Source organism: Dendrobates tinctorius, unplaced genomic scaffold (assembly GCF_039654945.1).
Source record: "Dendrobates tinctorius isolate UK_male_01 unplaced genomic scaffold, ASM3965494v1 ptg000294l, whole genome shotgun sequence".
Lineage (NCBI taxonomy): Eukaryota > Metazoa > Chordata > Amphibia > Anura > Dendrobatidae > Dendrobates > Dendrobates tinctorius.
In genome coordinates this window covers 272,632-291,512 of record NW_027361961.1, presented here as the reverse complement: position 1 = coordinate 291,512, position 18,881 = coordinate 272,632, and the positions used below count along the sequence as shown (strand labels likewise).

Sequence of the window (18,881 nt, the reverse complement as noted above, 5' to 3'; positions counted from 1 at the left end):
TGGCTGGTGCGTATTGGTGGCCCCATAGAGCTCGGGACATAAAGATTTATTCAGGCTTGCACCTTGTGTGCTCAGCCTAACCCTCCTAGACAGAGGGTGGCGACATCTGCCGACACGCGGCATCGTGCCTCTGTCACTCCCGCTCCTACTATCTCCCAAGTGTCCCTCTTGAAACCTGGTGACCTCGGTTCCTCTGATGTCTTCCAGGTGTCTCGGGTTACTGTAACTCCTACCAGGGCTCGGGGAGGAGGGGGCCTTAGGAGGGGGGTAATGTTAGGAATCTGTGTCCTGCCATACTAATGCAGAGATCCAGATCCTCACATTCATCTCCAGAGGCTAAGTCCTTTCTGCCAGCTTGTGAGCATGCTCCTGGAATGAGCTCCCATTGGAGTTCAGGAGTCAGGTGCTCAGGTCCTGCTCCTGATTCCATTGGTTCAGCTCAGGTCTCTGGAGATTTCCGGAAGGTCCCGGTCACTATAAAAAGTGCGCATGGCCGTTATGCCATGTGCTAGTATTTTCTGATACTTGCTGCTGTATGTTTGTTGATGGATGCTTGGTCTGGTGTATGACTTATTATGAAACTCCTTCCCTCGGTTATTACGAGTGTGTGAGTGATTGGGTCAGCCAGTAGCAGCGCTAGCGCCAGCGCGCTCAAGCTTCAGCCATCTCAGCAGCAAAGCGTCCTGCATCGCGCTTGCGTTATTGCGGTTGCAGACTTCTGTTGTGTTCGCAGTTGCGATGCCGTGCACACGCTCATTCACGTTAAGTCCGTTTGGTTGTACTGCCACTTTAACTACTCCTGTGCTCGGCTATCGTACGTGTGCCGCTGTGTCCCTGTGCGTTTAACAGGCTCAGTGTTACCTTTTCTTTATTATTTTTCTGTGCAGCTCTGTGTCCCATAACAGAGACTGCCTCTTTTGCACTTGGGTGATTTAGAACCCTGTGCACACTACCGCTGTAGTGCACTGCCTCCCTTAGCAGCGGTTTTGCCATCTGCCGCATGGTGGACCCCGAGTGGCGAAGGCACTTTAATTATTTATTTTTTTTAGTGCCTTCCGCCACTCATAACACGCGTGACCATGACAATAATCATTTAATACATATAATGATTAAGTACATATAAATATTAACTACATACAGTATACTCACATCATCACCAAGAGGCTTTAAAACATCATCCGTCTGGAATATCAGAGAAGCAACACCAAGACAAAGAATCCCTGGGAAACTCACAACACTGCATGGGCATCACCAATTATGCAGGTATCACCACACTGTACATATACAGGTACCCCAGTTTTTTGCTTCTGTCTTAGTCATGTTTCTCTGATCTTATATAGTAATTTACACTATGTGTAACTCTAGTTTCACCCTGTCCTTCAAGTGGCCAGCTTTCAAGGTTGGATGAAACTGAGATACCATGGTATCATCAGACAATGGGGCATAAACCCTTAGAATATAAAAGCCAAAAGGATTTAGATCAAACCACCACAGACAGAGCTTAAGTAAACCTTAAGATTTTACAATAACAAACATTTAGAAATTTAGAACTATTTGTGAAGTGAATAAACAGTTCTCAAGATTGTGTCACTGTGAGCATTGTCTGTCACATCTGTAAATGTTTGTCCAGAAATATAGCCATGTAATGGTCTGAATGCATTCTGTATATTTCAATATGGACTCAATATAGCCATTTTAATATTCACACTACTTGGCTCTACGTTATAAACTTCTGTAAAGCACTTTGGGGTTCAAAGTGCTCACCACACATCTAGATAAGTTTCTTGGGGGTCTAGTTTCCAAAATAGGGTCACATGTGGGGCGTTTCCACAGTATAGGCACATCGGGGGCTCTCCAAAAGTGACATGACACCAGCACACCATTCCATCAAAGTCTGCATTCCAAAACGTCACTACTTCCGTTCCGAGCCCCGACATGTGTCCATACAGTAGTTTTCTCCCACATATCAGGTATCAGCGTACTCAGGACAAATTGGACAACAACTTTTGCAGTCCAATTTCTCCTGTTATGCTTGGTAAAATAAAAAAAATTGGACCTGAAGTAATTTTTTAATGAAAAAAAGTTAAATATTCATTTTTTTAAACATTCAAAAAATTCCTGTGAAGCACCTGAAGGGTTAATAAACTTCTTGAATGTGGTTTTGAGCACCTTGAGGGGTGCAGTTTTTAGAATGGTGTCACTTTTGGGTATTTTCTATCATATAGACCCCCTCAAAGTGATGTGGTCCCTTAAAAAAATGGTGTTATAAAAATGAGAAATAGCTGGTCAACTTTTAACCCTTATAACTTCCTAACAAAAAAATTTTGGTTCCAAAATTGTGCTGATGTAAAGTAAACATGTGGGAAATGTTACTTATTAAGTTTTTTGTGTGCCATATCTCTGTGATTTAAGGGCATAAAAATTCAAAGTTGGAAAATTGCAAAATTATCAAAATTTGCCAAATTTCCATTTTTTTCACAAATAAACACAAGTCATATCGAAGAAAGATTACCACTAACATTAAGTACAATATGTCACGAGAAAACAAAGTCAGAATCACCGGGATCCATGGAAGCGTTCCAGAGTTATTACCTCATAAAGGGACAGTGGTCAGAATTGTAAAAATTGGCCCGGTCATTAATGTGCAAACCACCCTTGGGGGTAAAGGGGTTATATTTCAGTAATTGTCAGGACCGTTTATTTAAAAAAAGTGAGATAAATACCCCACTGGTGCAGTTCAGTGTTTTTCTTTTTCTTCAAATTATTGGTAGTATATATTTTCTCAACAGAAATAAGAGAAGTGGATGAGCAGTAATGCAGTCCTCCAGGCCCGACCACTGCCTTCATTGACCAATTCTCTACCTGGCTCCTTCACTTTCTCTCTGCTGACATTCCCACCATCATCATGGGTGACTTTAACATCCCCATTGACACTCACCAGTTAGCTGCCTCCAAACTCCTGTCCCTTACTTTGGGTCGCCCTCCCAGGGCTGGCAGGGTTTACTCGGTACCGGGCCCGATGAGGTTCAATGGGAGATGTCACGGTAGCTGGGACCCGGTCCGTGGCCCTGGGCGCCCATTGTAAAAGGGGAAAGTTTATGAATGATTCGTGACGCCACCTGTGGTGTTCGGCAATGAAGATGTTAAGCCGACGCTGCAGACAGATTCTCTGGGACAGATGGTGTGGTGCAGCAAGGATGTTATAGCCCTCCACAGGCAGGGCTGTAGTCCCAGGGCAGTGTAGGTGAAGTGACACGTAGATGGTGCAGTGTCAGGCGCGGGGGACGTAGCAGTGCCGAGTGGGTTGACGCAGGAATATGTGGAGGACACCAGGGCATGTAGTTCCAAAGCTTTACTCACAGTCTGTTGTGCATACAGGTGCCCGCCTCGGTGCGTGTCCTCTGGGTCAGGAGCTCAGTCAACTTCCAGGCAAGATGAAGTTTTCCTTTCCAACACTCCGCCAACATGTGCCTTTTCTGATCGTCTCCCTCTTAGCGCCTAAAGTGAAGTACTCACAGTACTGAGTTACACTGGAGTTCCTCCTGTCAGATGTTCCTATGAACTGTACTTGTACGGCAGACAGCTGTAGCCTGCTTCGCGGACTCCTTACTACCTAGTCCCGGCTCACTCACGATGCTGTTGTGCCCCCAAGTCTGGTGTGGGAATAAAGTGGTGACAACTTCTATTCCTCCGGTGTCTGCTGCAGGACCATTAGTATCCATACAACCTCGGGGACCAGACCCTGGCCTTGCGCTGTGAACTTGGGAAGGGTTCTGCTCTAACCCTAGTCCTTAGTTCCCTTCTCCTCACGTTCCGTACAAATCCTTTCCTTCTTATGGAGAGAATCAGGCTTTCTATCAATGTCCCTTTCCTGTGCCAATGGACCCAGGTCACTGAGGTCAGCTGCAGCACTTCCTTCATCCATCCCACTCAGGGGATCTTCTCCCTTCCTCTGACTCTGTCAGACTCCCAGACTTGACTGAACTAATCCTAAACTCTTCCCGCTCTTTTGGTGCAAACTAAACTCCACCCGCCTCCCAGCACGCTTCGTGTTCCAAGCTGTGAGCCACCAAAGGGTGCTTTGCTACACTACTGTGTTGTGTGGGATGCAGGTGTTGGAGTGCGGTCAGGTGTCTCCACCTTACCTGGATGGTGGGGCACCACACCTCAGGAGGAGGTGCAGTACCTCTGTGGCGACTGAACCCTCAGGGGCGCCACATACCCCCCGTTAAAGACAGCACGTCCGCGGGCTGCAAAAGAAACAAAGATGGAAAAAATATACAGGAACGTACAAAAATTTTTGTAATGCTTAACGAACAATTCTTATCTAAACTTCCCAATGTGTGATGCACTGACTCTTGATCGTTGCAAACAATTTTAACTAACTATCTATGTCTTAATACAGTACATAATTCAAAGTGCTATTATCAGTAAACTCACTACCAATTCAAGTATTATCATTAACACATTTCTTCATCACTTCCTTCTTTTCCTTCACATTTTACTATTACTTTGGAACCTTAAGTGACAACCGCTGATGCCTGGTTCGTCACCTGCAAATTTTTAAATCTTTATTCAAATATTAGCATAAGTAAAACATTCACTATTAATCAGATTTCTAAATCTCACTACCAACTATAAAATCTGTTCTATCAAAAATACTAAACATTATTTTTAAGTGCAATTATTTAAGTTAGACACTGGTCCAGCCAAGTTGCCTTGAAATGTCCTTATTCTAAGAGCAAAAACGCCAATTATTGAGGTAGTCCTTATTCCCAAAAGGCCTATGTAAAACCAAGAAAGGGCACCTAAAGAGGTGCAACTATATACATTACAGTTCTGGATCATTCAGTGTCCATGATCTCCACAGTTCTATGAAAATGTTGCCAATAAAACTGGGCAACTGGAAAAAACATGATGAACCAAAAAAAACAAAAAAACTTTGAGGCACAACGGTGCAAATACACTCCTGGGTAACAGAGTTAGTTATTAAGCATTGTCAGTGTTGGTGGTCCCCTCCTGGGGTGTTGAAAGCTGATGACTTGGGCTGCTACCAGGGAAGAACTTGTGGACATCCTCTTCCTACTTGGGGGTTCATAGAAGAAATGGTGGTGGCAGCCGGTGGAATTGCTGCCTGAGGTACAGCAGGTGTAACTACTTGTACCATGGGGTGGTTAACAGGAGTGGATGTAGCCTGCCTGACCTTGGCAGGTGTGATCACTACGGTGGGATGTATTCCTGCTGGGGGAACGTAGGCGTGCTCCTTTTTGTAGGCCGCAATAAAATCTTCTGGTATGCGGCGCACATTCACAGCGTACCAGCCACGCAACCCCTCATTGCGGGTAAAGGTAACGTATTCTCCCGGTTGTAGGTCTCTGGCAGGGTATCCCTTCCTGAGGTGAGACTCCACATCCCTCCTGCTGAAGAATAGGTCTGAGATCCGCTTGGGGTCGGCGATGAAACCAAACCCCTGCTCATGATTAACATTCAGGACCTGACCCATCCTGCTGAGTCCCGGGGACCGTAGTGACTGGCACGGACCTTTTCCTTCTGGTCCAGATCAGGGCCCAGCACAGCCAGCCTCCGCTGTTCCCGCTCTCTCTGCTCGGCTGCCAGCTGGCGGAGGGTCTGCTGACAAAAGGACTCCGTCTCCTCTTCCTCCTCCCGGGATCTGCTTTTACCCACCGTGGACAAGGGTACTACTGCTAGGGTTTCAGGTGTTTCCCTCCAGGGCTCAGAGTCCCGGTCCCAGACAAGGTCCAACACGACCTGTCCGGACGCTGCAGCAGCTGTACACCCCGAGGCCTTCCCAGGTGCAGGGGCAGTAGACGTACCTGGGGCCCTCTGGCGATGCTCCGGCTCCGGTGCAGGTTTGGAACGGCAATCAATGGCAGGAACATCCACCGGAATAGTCCAGTTAGCTGTCGGAGGCGGCCGTGGAGCAGATGGCGGCTACGGGTCCGCAGGGGTCGCCGGTGGGACCGGCGCAGCCACGTCAGGTCCGGGCAGGAGCGCAACTTCCTCCGCTCCGGCTCCCAGGTCCTCAGAGATCTCCCGACAGGCCGTGCTCTGCGGTGATGGTAGCGTGCAGGTGGAGACAGGTGCTGCCGGTGTCATAGCAGCGGCCGTAGGTTCCACAGGTGCTGCCTGGGAGAAGTTTTGTGCAGCGGCGGCAGGTACCGTGGGTGAAGGTACTGGTGCGGCAGCAGCGACAGCGGGTACCAATGGCGAGGGCACCGGGCATGGAGGTACCGATGGGGTAGGCCCCTCCCGGGCGTGCTGCCAGTTCATTATCCAGAGCGCCTCAGCCGTAGACGGTGTGTCAGCTGGGTGATCTCGGCCTCCAGCTGCTGGCGGTCCATCTTGGAAGTCGGATCGGAGCCTTCAGCCAATGCGCCGGGGAGGTTCAGCTCAATCTCCTTGCGCTCTTCGGGCCTCCCTCCTTCTTCCATCATGGCGTTCTCTCCTTCTTCTTCCTGTCTGGACTCTTTTCCTGCCACCGGCTCTCACTCCTCCTTCTGAGGGCAGCGTCTTCTTCCTGCTCCTCCATACCAAGCCAGTATAGGAACCCCTCAGGGGGTGGGCCATGTTGCAGTTGCATAGAAGTTCAGGAAGGGGAGGCCCAGGACAGTTCGCGGTCTTTTCTTAGGACCACCAATGTCGTCACGCCCTTCTTCTCCACGTCGGCGGCCATTTTTAGAGTCCATTTTACAGTCTATCAATTTGGTTATTCTGCACATTGTCAGCAATCTTTAAGTCCAATAAATCTTAGGCACACAGAACCCGGTGGCACCGGGCTTCGTCATCCTGTTCGTGATGCCAAAGTTGGGTCGGCCTCCCAGGGCTGGTGGGGGTTACTCGGTACCGGGCCCGATGAGGTTCAATGGGAGATGTCAAAGTAGCTGGGACCCGGCCCGTGGCCCTGGGCACCCATTGTAAAAGGGGAAAGTTTATGAATGATTCGTGACGCCACCTGTAGTGTTCGGCAATGAAGATGTTAAGCCGACGCTGCAGACAGATCCTCTGGGACAGATGGTGTGGTGCAGCAAGGATGTTATAGCCCTCCACAGGCAGGGCTGTAGTCCCAGGGCAGTGAAGGTGAAGTGACACGTAGATGGTGCAGTGTCAGGCGCGGGGGACGTAGCAGTGCCGAGTGGGTTGACGCAGGAATAAGTGGAGGACACCAGGGCATGTAGTTCCAAAGCTTTTCTCACAGTCTGTTGTGCATACAGGTGCCCGCCTCGGTGCCGTGTCATCCAGGGCAGGAGCTCAGCCAACTTCCAGGCAAGATGAAGCCTTCCTTTCCAACACTCCGCCAACATGTGCCTTTTCTGAACGTCTCCCTCTTAGCACCTAAAGTGATGTACTCACAGTACTGAGTTACACTGGAGTTCCTCCTGTCAGATGTTCCTATGAACTGTACTTGTACGGCAGACAGCTGTAGCCTGCTTCGGGGACTCCTTACTACCTAGTCCCGGCTCACTCACGATGCTGTTGTGCCCCCAAGTCTGGTGTGGGAATAAAGTGGTGACAACTTCTATTCCTCCGGTGTCTGCTGTAGGACCATTAGTATCCATACAACCTCAGGGACCGGACCCCGGCCTTGCGCTGTGAACTTGGGAAGGGTTCTGCTCTAACCCTAGTCCTTAGTTCCCTTCTTCACCTCACGTTCTGTACAAATCCTTTCCTTCTTATGGAGAGAATCAGGCTTTCTATCAATGTCCCTTTCCTGTGCAAGCGGACCCAGGTCACTGAGGTCGGCTGCAGCACTTCCTTCTTCCATCCCACTCAGGGGATCTTCTCCCTTCCTCTAACTCTATTCTACCACTGTCCTCCATATCTTCATTCCACGACACTGACACTAGTTTGTACAATGCCACTCTTGCATCAGCCAACGACTCGGTCGCCCCTGTCATGCATAACAGAGTGTGACAAATCAATAGACAACCTTGGCACAATAGCACCACTTAAAAGCTTTGGCAAGCATCCAGAATTGCAGAACGGCACTGGAAGAAAATGCATTCGCAAGACGACTTCACTGCACTCAAACAAGCAACACTTGCATTCAAATCTGCCCTCACCTCTGCTAAACAGGCCTATTTTACATCCCTTGTATGTTCCTTATCCCACAACCCCAAACAGTTGTTCAATACTTTTAACTCCCTCCTCCGCCCACCACTGCCCCCTCCGACTTCCCTAATATCTGCCGAGGACTTTGCCGCACACTTCAAAAACAAGATAGACCAAACACGGCAAGTTTTTATTGCTCAATCACCACAACCCCTTTGCATACCAGACCAATGCCCAAACCTCATAATTTCCTTATCTAACATCACTTGCTCATCTTCTCTCCAAATCACACCTCATCACTTGTGCACTTGACCCTATCCCATTCCACCTCCTCCCCAACATCACCACCACTCTTATCCCATCCCTAACCCACCTCTTCAATCTATCACTAACTTCTGGTACCTTCCCTTCTGCTTTGAAACATGCCACAATCACGCCTATCCTTAAAAAGCCAACCCTGGATCCAACAGCCATGTCCAGCTATCGCCCAATATCGCTGCTCCCATTCGCTTCTAAACTCCTGGAGCAGCACATCCACGCTGAACTTTCCTCCCACCTCTCATCTAACTTGCTCTTTGACAATCTACAATCTCGCTTCCGCCCCTATCATTCCACTGAGACAGCCCTGACCAAAATTACCAAGGACCTACTTACAGCCAAAGCTAACAGACAATACTCTATACTCCTCCTTCTAGACCTGTCCTCTGCTTTCGACACAGTTGACCACTGCCTCCTACTACAGATCCTGTCCTCCTTTGGCATCAAAGACCTCACCCTATCCTGGATTTCCTCATGCCTTTCCAACCGCACATTCAGCATCTCCCACACTACTTCCTCATCCCACCCTCTCTCAGTTGGAGTCCCCCAAGGCTCTGTTCTAGGACCCCTACTCTTCTCAATCTACACACTTGGACCGGGGTAACTCATAAAGTCCCACGGATTCCAGTACCACCTTTATGCTGATGATACTCAGATCTACCTCTCTGGCCCAGACGTCACCTCCCTACTCTCCAGAATCCCGGAGTGTCTATCAGCCATATCCTCCTTCTTCTCCTCTCGCTTCCCATCTTTCTCCCATCTCACAGATCTACTTTACCCGACCTTTCTATAACAATAGATGACATCATGCTTTTCCCCCGTACCAGAGGTCTGCTGCCTCGGAGTAACCCTTGAATCTGCCCTGTCCTTCAAACCACACATCCAAGCTCTCTCCACCTCCTGTCGCCTCCAGCTCAAAAATATTTCCAAAATCCGTCCCTTCCTCAACTCTCAATAAACTACTTGTGCATGCCCTCATCATCTCCCGCCTCGACTATTGCAACATCCTTTTCTGTGGCCTCCCTGCTAACACCCTTGCACCTCTCCAGTCCATCCTCAATTCTGCCGCCCGACTAATTCATCTCTCCCCTCTGGAAATCTTTTCACTGGCTCCCATTCCCTCAGCGTACCCAATTGAAATTACTAATTCTGACCTACAAGGCCATCTACAACCTGTCTCCTCCATACATCTCTGAACTAATATCCTGATACCTTCCCTCAGATAATCTCCGGTCCTCCCAAGACCTCCTCTCCTCCACACTTATTCGCTCCTCACCCAACCGCCTCCAAGACTTCTCCCGAATAGCCCCCAAACTCTGGAATTCCCTGCCCCAACACGTCTGGCTATCAACCACACTCGGATCCTTCAGACGTAACCTGAAGACCCACCTCTTCAGGAAAGCCTACAGCCTGCAATGATCCCCGCTACCTCCTCACCAGTATTGGAGCTACCACCTCACCATCACTGGAGCTGCTGCAACCCCCCAACCTACTGTCTCCTTCCCCACCATCCTGCATGTAAGCCCGAAAGGGCAGGGTCCTCTCTCCCCTCTATATCAGTCTGTGATTGTTAGTTTGTTTACTGTAAGTGATATCTGTAATTTGTATTAAACACCTTATGTACAGCACCATGGAACCAATGGTGTTTTATAAATAAATAAATAATAATAATATACAGAACTAAGAAAGCAATCTTATATACAGAACTAAGAAAGCAATCTGATATACAGAACTAAGAAAGCAATCTTATATACAGAACTAAGAAAGCAATCTTATATACAGAACTAAGAAAGCAATCTCATATACAGAACTAAGAAAGCAATATTATATACAGAACTAAGAAAGCAATCTGATATACAGAACTAAGAAAGCAGTCTGATATACAGAACTGAGAAAGTAATCTTATATACAGAACTAAGAAAGCAATCTGATATACAGAACTAAGAAAGCAATCTTATATACAGAACTAAGAAAGCAATCAGATATACAGAACTAAGAAAGCAATATTATATACAGAACTAAGAAAGCAATCTGATATACAGAACTAAGAAAGCAGTCTGATATACAGAACTGAGAAAGTAATCTTATATACAGAACTAAGAAAGCAATCTGATATACAGAACTTAGGGTCCCGTTACATTTAGCGATGCACCAGCGATCCCGACCACGATATGATCCGGTCAGGATCGCTGGTGCATCGCTAAATGGTCGCTAGTGAGCTGCCAAACAGGCAGATCTCACCAGCGACGCAGCAGCGGTCGTTAGTTACCTGTCAGACGCGGTGATGATGACGTCCTCCGCCCGCGATCCACGCATCGCTCGTCGGCGCCATCAGGAAGCCCAGAAGGAAGATGCCAACGAGAAACGGCCCAGGACATTCTCGCGCAATCAGCGATAACCAGCCGGGGAGCCGGTCGGAGGTAAGTATCACATGTAGCGATATCGCTAGTAATATCGCTGCTGCATCACAAAATCGATGACGCTTTAGCGATATTGCTAGCGATATCGCTATGTGTAAAGCCCCCTTAAGAAAGCAATCTGATATACAGAACTAAGAAAGCAATCTTATATACAGAACTAAGAAAGCAATCTTATATACAGGACTAAGAAAGCAATCTTATATACAGAACTAAGAAAGCTATCTGCTAAGAAAGCAATCCTATATACAGAACTGAGAAAGTGATATTAAATACAGTACTAAGAAAGCAATCTTATATGCAGGACTAAGAAAGCAATCTTATATACAGAACTCAGAAAGCAATCTTCTATACAGAACTAAGAAAGCAATCTTCTATACAGAACTAAGAAAGCAATCTTATATACAGAACTAAGAAAGCAATCTTCTATACAGAACTAAGAAAGCAATCTTATATCCAAAACTAAGAAAGCAATCTTATATACAGGACTAAGAAAGCAATCTTATATACAGAACTAAGAAAGCAATCTTATATACCAAACAAAGAAAGCAACTTTATGTACAGGACTAAGAAAGCAATCTTATATATAGAAGTAAGAAAGCAATCTTATATACAGGACTAGGAAAGCAATCTTATATACCGAACTAAGAAAGCAATCTAATATACAGAGCTAAGAAAGCAATCTTATATACAGTGCTAAGAAAGCAATCTTATATACAGAACTAAGAAATCAAGCTTATATACCAAACAAAGAAAGCAACTTTATATACAGGACTAAGAAAGCAATCTTATATATAGAACTAAGAAAGCAATCTTATATAGAGGACTAGGAAAGCAATCTTATATACAGGACTAGGAAAGCAATCTTATATACCGAACTAAGAAAGCAATCTTATATACATTGCTAAGAAAGCAGCCCAGAGAAGGGCTTTGTCTGAATTAAGGCTACATACTGATGTTGTCTTTAAACCTGTAGACAAGGGGGGAGAACGTGTTGGTGTGGCCTACCAGGATGTATGAGCGTGAGGCATTTGCTCAGTTGAGGAATAAAGAGGCTTATGAAATGCTCTCTTATAATTCTACTTCTTCTTTTCAGATATAATCATTTCAAATTCTTGATGGGGCACTCTCTCGGGGAGTGATCACTAAAAAAGATTTTGAAGGCTTGTTTACCCAATCTCCAGTGATACAAACTCTATATCTCTTACCGAAAATTCATAAGGATCCACGGGTTCCCCCTGGACGCCCTATTGTCTCTGGCATGGGAGGGTTATGCGATCCCATTTGTAAATTTGTTGAATATTACTTACATCCCTTGGTTGAGACGCTCCCCTCCTATGTCAAAGACACTACTGACGTCCTTCGGAGATTGGATGGTCTGGTTTTGGAGCATGACTTGTGGCTGGTCAAGGCGGACGTCGAATCCTAGTACACTTGCATCACACATCAAAATGGTCTGAGGGCGGTCGAATTCTATTTGGGAACAAGTAATCTGGATGTTACTTCAATCTTTGGTTCTTGAATTAATGAGTTTTATTTTAACACACAATTTTTTTTAACTTTCAAAGACCGTTTTTTTCTGAAGAAATGCGGTACCGCAATGGGTGCGGCATGTGCGCCGTCATACTCCAACCTCTTTCTCGGGTTTTGGGAGTGAGGTTCTCGGCCCCGGTACAAGCTTGGTACTGCTATACCGATGATCTTTTGATCATTTGGCAAGGTTCTAGTGATGATCTCTGTAATTTTATGTTTCATCTCAATACTAATAACTATAACATTAAACTTATACATACATTTCATAAACAACAAATTGATTTTTTGGTCATCCAGATTCTTGTTGGTAACGATAGGGTACAAACTGACGTCTTTCATAAGGAGACGTCGGTGAATGCACTCCTACATGCCTCGTCCACCCACACTCTATGGTGAAAGCTATCCCGACAGGCCAGTTCTTGCGGATCAGTTGCCTTTGTTCCACCGATGAGCATTTTGAGAGGTAGGCCCTGGAACTTCGGGATAGATTTTACACGCGAGGTTACAGTAAACGCTGTGTTAAGCATGGTTACTTAAGGGCCAAGGTGTCTAGCCATGACCAGCACTTGTCTGGCTGAGTGAGGCCTAAGGATGAATCATATCAGATTAGATTCATTTTCACTTATAATAATAGGTGGAATAATATTATTCACAATATCCTTAATAAACATTGGCCTATTCTCAAGACGGAACCAGTTTTGGTTGAATTACTCCCCGAGAGACCATTGATGACAGCAAAAAGTAGTAGTTTGAGAGATATTCTGGTTAAGAGCCACTATGTGGCAAAACCTTCTTTTCCCTTTAATACTGGGAGACCACTTCTGGGTTGTTTTCCATGTGGGTCTTGTCTGGCGTGTCGCATCGTGGAGCGAGTTATGAGCTTTTGCTCGTCTGATGGTAAAACAGTCTTTTCAATTAGAGACTATATTTCATGTAGCAGTGACTTTGTCGTAAATTATTATTATTTATAAAGCACCATTGGTTCCATGGTGCTGTGCATGACAAGGGGTTACATACAAATTACAGATATCACTTCCAGTAAACAAACTAACAATCACAGACTGATATAGAGGGAGAGAGGACCCTGCCCTTGCGGCTTACATTCTACAGGATGGTGGGGAAGGAGACAGTAGGTTGGGGGGGTTGCAGCAGCTCCAGTGATGGTGAGGCGGTAGCTCCAGTAGTGGTGAGGAGGTAGCGGGGACAATCGGAGGCTGTAGGCTTTCCTGAAGACGTGGGTTTTCAGGTTCCGTCTGAAAGATCCAAATGTCTTTGATAGTCAGACGTGTTGGGGCAAGGAATTCCAGAGGATGGGGGCTATTCGGGAGAAGTCTTGGAGGCGATTGGGTGAGGAGAGAATAAGTGTGGAGGAGAGATGGAGTTCTTGATAGGATTGGAGATTACGTGAGGGAAGATATTGGGAGATTAGTTCAGAGATATATGGAGGAGACAGGTTATAGATGGCCTTGTAGGTCAGTATTAGTATTTTGAATTGGATACACTGAGGGAGTGGGAGCCAGTGAAGAGATTTGCAGAGGGGAGAAGCGGAGGAGTAGCAAGGAGAGAGATAAGTTAGTCGGGCAGCAGAATTAAGGATGGACTGGAGAGGTGCGAGGGTGTTAGCAGGGAGGCCACAGAAAAGGATGTTGCAGTAGTCGAGACGGGAGATGATGAGGGCATGCACAAGCATTTTAGTAGAGTGAGTGTTGAGGAATGGACAGATTATGGAAATATTTTTGAGCTGGAGGCGACAGGAGGTGGAGAGAGCTTGGATGTGTGGTTTGAAGGACAGAGGGAAAGTGTGATGTCGTCAATTGTTATAGATAGGTCAGATATGAAAGATCTTTGAGATGGGGGAAAGATGATCAGTTCAGATTTGTCCACATTCAGTTTGAGGAAGTGGGAGGAGGAGAAGGAGGAGGATATGGCTGATAGACACTCTGGGATTCTGTAGAGCAGAGAAGTGACATCTGGGTCAGAGAGGTAAATCTGAGTATCATCGGCATAATGGTGATACTGGAATCTGTTGGACTTTATGAGTTGCCCCAGGCCAAGTGTATAGATTGAGAAGAGTAGGGGTCCTAAAACAGAGCCTTGGGGGACTCAAACAGAGAGAGGGTGGGATGAGGAGGTAGTGTGGGAGTGGGAGACGCTGAATGTGCGGTTGGAGAGGTATGAGGAGATATTGTGCTACATGTCCCTGTGGTCTGACATATGTAGGGTTAACATCTAGAGAACTGCGTGTCAGAATGAGGGATATTAAAGGAGCCCAAATGGTTAACATGGCGTCCCTGAAGACTATTCCCCACCATTTCAGGTTGTTTCATGCCTGCGATCCGGATCTCCTCAAGATACCAGGCATCGATCGGGTGCAAGCTGGAATCAGGGTAGGTGATCTGAGATGCAGGTTGGCGCAGCTCGAATGTCGGTGGATTATCAGACTGGATACTATGACACCTTTGGGTCTTAGTGATAAATTAAGTTTTAATCGTTCTTATGACACTTATTGCATTTTTGGCCCTATGCTCATTTCAGTGTTGTTCATCTAAAAATTGTCTCTGGAATATTTTAATTACTTTAACTTGTTTGTTTTTGTGTTTCTTTTTAATTTTAGTAGCGGACGTAGAATATATCTGATACAACCAATAAAGCACAAGATTGGCCCTTACAAGGACTGTTAATATGATGGTTCAGCTTCAGCACCAGTATCAACACTACAGGACTCTGATTTGTTATGCTGTGCACACACAGGCTTGTACAACCACTCTCTTCCTCCAATAAGAACTGTCCCTGAGCTATGCACCTGTTCTTCTATAACCCCCGATTATATAATATGGCAAGCCAATCACCGTAATGCCACTACCAAGATGGCAACGGCATTACAGTGACAGGCAAGCAACTCCCTGCATGTTTATTGGCTGTGTAACAGACACAAACATGTGGAGTGGGGATTTGAACTTCAAATCCGAACAACGGCTAATGTTCACTAAGTATTTCCAAGCATCCAGATACTCAAGTGATATCAGAGTATCACCGAGCACGTTCACTCATCCCTAGTAATTATCCTTTCTCATTTAATTGTATGACTATCTGATATGGTCTGTATGTGGCGCTGTTCAAATACAGGTGATGCACAGCATCTGGCTTACAGCCTATTGGTAAGCCAGATGTTCTGTATCACCTGAATGTGAACAGCGCCGCATACAGACCTTTTTTTGTGCATTAATATGCCAAGCAACCACCCTCTCCATGGATTGGCAGTTTGAGCGTGGTTGTCTCATCGGCATTCTTGCACATGTGTTAAATGGGTCCACTGCATCCTGTTAGTGCATTTGTTTGGAGTCCTGGGTAGGTAAACATCTCTGCCTTTTTTCTGCTGTTTTTTCAATTTTTTGGAGAATTTTTAAGTCCTCTTTTTGTGGTTTTGCTGTTTAATAATAGACACTACATATGTTAACAGTCTGGTTTATTTTTGATGGTCAACAAAATACGATTTTCTAGTAATTTATTTTTCACATCTCAACTGTAGTTATGATAATGGTTTCTCTCTGTGTGGGATTTTTGATGTTTAAAGGGGATGTCCACTACATGGGCAAACCCTTCTCACTGGAAAAGGAAAGATTGATCTAGCTTCTATTCTAGAAATTCAAGACATGTTTAAAATGAAGAATTCTTTATCATTTCAAAGTTAATCTATATTCATTAGTGATGAGCGAGTATACTCGCTGCTCAGGTTTCCCCGAGCATGCTCTGGTGGTCTCCGAGTATTTTGGTGTGCTCGGAGATTTAGTTTTCGTTGCCTCAGCTGTATGATTTGAGATTGCTATACGGCTTGAATATATGTGTGGAATGCCTGTTTGTTAGGGAATTCCCACATGTATTTAGCCTGTCTACAAGTCACAAATCCTGCAGTTGACACGACGAAAACTAAATCTCCGAGCACGCCAAAATACTTGGAGGACACCCGAGCAACGATGCTACTCGCCCATCACTAATAGTCATGTCAAAAAGTCTTTTTTTCTTTCTTGGTTGAAACATGTAGGAAAAATATATTTAAGAATCATAGTTTGGAAAGCAAATTCGTTCTTAAACTTGGTTCACTGTCTCCACTTTTGGACATATCAAACAATAAGACTAAATAGGGAGAGCAACGGTGGTCCTAGCTTCTTGTTGATGTTCAATACATCCGAAGGCAGGAACAGTGAAGCCAGCGCTGATATTGTAACAGCCTCACATGAGCCCCGGGAACGTGAGTGCCAAGACCACTGGAACGACACTGGCATGGAAAGTATGAATATCTTTATTTGAAATAGGCCAAACATGAGGAAAGACAAGGGGTTGTCCTAGTAATGGACAACCCCTTTAAGAAATACATTTTTTGGATAAAACATTTCCAACATTCTGAACATGAAAAAGGCTTCACACTTGGTTGGGTTCTCTTGTGTATAATGATATCTGATTTCTGGTTAAAATGCTTCCTACATTCTGGACAAGAAAAATGTTTCTCCCCTGTGTGGATTCTCTGGTGCCTATTCAAATCTGATTTCTGATTAAAACATTTCATACATTCTGAACATGGAAAAGGCTTCTCAGGTGGCGATCAAGATAAGCTTTCTGGTTAAAACATTTCCTACATTCTGGACATGAAAACGGCTTCTCCCCTGTGTGAGTTCTATGGTGCTTAACCAAATCTGATTTCTGTGTAAAACATTTCCCACATTTTGAACATGGAAAAGGCTTCTCCCCTGTGTGGGTTCTCAGGTGGCGATCAAGATTCGCTTTCCGGTTAAAACATTTCCCACATTCTGAACATGAAAAAGGCTTTTCCCCTGTGTGAGTTTTCTGGTGCTTAACCAAAACTGATTTCTCGCTAAAACATTTTCCACATTCTGAACATGAAAAAGATTTCTCCCCTGTGTGGGTTCTTTGGTGTATAACAAGATTGGATTTCTGGCTTAAACATTTCCCACATTCTGAACATGAAAATGGCTTCTCTCCTGTATGAGTTCTCTGGTGCTTAACCAAATCTGATTTCTGTGTAAAACATTTCTCACATTCTGAACATGAAAAAGGCTTCTCCCCTGTGTGGTTTCTCTGGTGCTTAACCAAAGCTGATTTCTGTGTATACCATTTTCCACATTCTGAACATGAAAAAGATTTCTCCCCTGTGTGACTTCTTTGGTGTCTAACAAGATGTGATTTATGATTAAAACATTTCCCACACTTGGAACAAGAAAATCTTTTCTCCACTGTGTGAATTTTGGGATGTTTAAGAACAGACTTTTCGATGTGAAAACTGTTTCCATGTTCTGAACATGAAAATGGCTTCTTAGATTTAGGCTTTTTAGATTTTTTGTGACTCTGATTTTTCTTAGTTGTCGCTAATGAATCAGAAGACCGGACCTGTTTCAAAGGATCAGATGAGAGATCTTTGCTGTGAAGGGATGATGGTATATCTGGAGTAATGGCAATAACTTCAGTTGTATCCAGGGGGATCGCAAAATCATCAGATTTAAAAATTGAAGATGGCAGCAGTTCCTCTGATCTCCAGGGTACCAGGGTACAGTCTTCTGCCAAGAGATAAACCAATTATTATTTTTGAATAAAATATCTTTGAATGTCATTTAACATTTCTACTTAACTTGCCGTTTTTACATAGTTTATGTAAAAATATTGAATTCTTCACCAAGACAATGACAGTTTACAGTCAAATAGAAACTCTCATAGGATGACCCAGTGGAGCGTGGTTTTCAACTGTTTGATCATTCTGCCTCCCAAATATGGAATAAAAAGCCACAGAAAAATGTTATGTTATGAACATAATACTAATAAAAATTTCTATTCATCTAACAAAAAACAAGTCCGCACTCAGGTCCATCATCTCAGTGGAAAAACAGAGGTTTCCACATTATTAGTGGCTTCAAGGCACTTGAAAAGAGGCTGTCACGCCGCTCTCACCTGGGGCGGGGCCTCGGGTCCGACGTCACCACTTCCAGTGCCGCGCCCACTCCGAGGGTCTCGTCGGGTGCGCACGCGCACCTCTTGCACCTAGTCCCATGGTTGCGCTGCTCTCCTGTGCGCACACACGCTCTTCTCAGCTCTGGTCTCGTCCTCTCTATGTCCTGGAGGACCTGACCCGGAAGTCAAGGTGATCATGTGCTACATCAGTCTACCTCCCACTGTGGGAGGTGCCTGACTATTGTTGTGCTTCCTGGCTTGGTCGCTTCAGTCCTTGCTTGGCTGCGCTCTACACTCGGGTTCTCTGCCTTTTGCCGTCTCTGTGCTTTGCTCTGCCGTGCCTCCTGGCACCTGCGCCATACCTACGCTCTACTCTTTGCCCTGTCTCTCCCTTACTATGGTGTGCTTCCTTGCACGCATCCTGCTGTGCTCGCCCGTACGCACCACACGTGCTCTCGTACACCCACCTTGTATGGTTCAGTATCTAGCGCACTCCCGTGTACATGCTCTGTACGGCCCTATACCCTGCGTACTCCTGAGACCACGCTTTGCACTCTCCATTGTATCCTGCAAACACACTCATTC

General features: G+C 45.4%; 1 protein-coding gene and 1 pseudogene across 1 annotated transcript in view; both read right to left on the bottom strand.

Moving 5' to 3' along the window:
* Nucleotides 1-18,881, bottom strand: part of LOC141072991 (uncharacterized) — a 481,253-nt gene that overhangs the window by 417,074 nt on the left and 45,298 nt on the right. The window lies entirely within an intron of this gene.
* LOC141073008 (uncharacterized) overlaps nt 16,623-18,881 on the bottom strand; it is a 47,537-nt pseudogene continuing 45,278 nt past the window's right edge.